We start from the raw sequence: 1,669 nt of genomic DNA, 5'->3' as shown, positions 1-1,669 counted from the left end.
TTAGGAAATAGTCATCCACCTCTTGTTCTTTCCGGGTCGCCCGGGCCCCGGCGCCCTGCTGGCTGCATTGTGAGGAGGACGCGGGATCCGGTGTGCGTGGTGTGCGCCGCCTGGGGCTTCAGGCCACTGCGAGATAGCTGTGGAAAGTTGAGGTCACGTGTTGAGGCCGCCAACCCGAATTAACAGCCTGCGCCCCCCGGGATGCTGGTGGGGGGTCGATCTGCTGCGTTCTCCGTGGGCTCGGGGAACTCAAGCACTCACTTCCATGCACAAATTCTCTTTGGAGATTCAAGTTGACACCGAGTCCGGAGAAAGTGGAGGCCGGGGACTGGGGGCGGGAGGTAGGAATTACTTAGCGCTGGCCACCTCTCCTCCACCCCAGAACACCGCGCAAAGGGCCGGAGGCATGACCCCTGACCCCTGGCCAGGCCCACGCCCTGAGGAGAGGCTAGCAAGCTCTTGTTCAACAAGTTCAAGCTGCCCAAAGAGCTTAAAGAGAATTAATCTCGTAGTGATCGGAGATGACCGCTCTCTTGGCGTGCGCTCTCCCAGCGCTGTGCAAGGACCAGGACGCCAGAGCTCAGAAATCGCGGGAAGGCTAGTGGGATGGGGCGGAGTGGGGGACCTCTCCTGGATCTCTGAGCCTGGAGAGAGGGAGCCAGCGACGCCCGCTGGGGACAAGCTGCGGGAGGGAAAGCTCTGCTTTCCAGCCTCTCCAATGTGCATAACGGAGTCACCGGAGCTTCGTTCAGTTCCGGATGGGCCGGTTTTGCTTGGGAGAAACTGGCGTTGCCCTCCCCACACATCAAGTGCCCAAACCCACCACGCGGAAGGTCGAAGGAACGCCATGCCTCCGCAAGAACCCATCCCAGGCCCCATGACCGCACACAGCATCCTCAGCTCTGACTTTTCATAGAGAGTTGCAAAATGAATATATTACTCACCTCGGGCCAGATCCAAGTTTTACCCAACAGAAGAGGCACGGGACCAAGAATGAACCAACTCATGTGGCTATGTCCAGCGTGCACAATCACACACAAACACAGCCACCCCATTTCTTCCACGAATTTATCTGTCTGGCACTCTGGAGAGAGGGGGGAAAGCGTTTTGAGAAAGCCCCATCACCCCTCCCCTTCTCCCTTACCATGAAATATAATAATTCATTTTTATTACAAGAGCAGCACCGTCCTCACCATCACGCACGCACAGAGCCTCACTCCCATATTCACTCTCTAACTCGTCAGCTCCGAGAGCGCCTGCATTTTCTTTGGGAGCCGCTTGGAGGTTCATTAATATCATTAGCATTTAACCCCCTCCCTCTTCCCATCTCCTCCCCGCACATGGCTGACGTCAGACCCCGCCAGGAGTTGGGGGAAAAGCTAAGTGGGCCAGGGACGCCCTATTCCCCTCCCCGCGGCTGCCTGTCAGAGCGCTTCTGGAGATATTTCAGAGGACCCAGCCCGCAGCGACAGGCACAAAGTCACGGGGTAATGAACTTCGGGGACCCTTTGCCGCTGCGTGCGCGGCTCTCCCCGGAAACCCGGACCTGGCCGTTTCTTCCCTCGGAAGATTTCCCAGCAATCTAGTTTTCCCACTCGGCTCTCGGTTCCGGCAGCACGGAGCCCATCTGCCTCTGAGCCTGCGGTTGTGTTTTTTCCATCTTTCTTTA

The sequence above is a fragment of the Callospermophilus lateralis genome, chromosome 6 (assembly GCF_048772815.1).
Source record: "Callospermophilus lateralis isolate mCalLat2 chromosome 6, mCalLat2.hap1, whole genome shotgun sequence".
In the NCBI taxonomy this organism is placed as follows: Eukaryota; Metazoa; Chordata; class Mammalia; order Rodentia; family Sciuridae; genus Callospermophilus; species Callospermophilus lateralis.
This window is presented reverse-complemented; position numbering follows the sequence as displayed.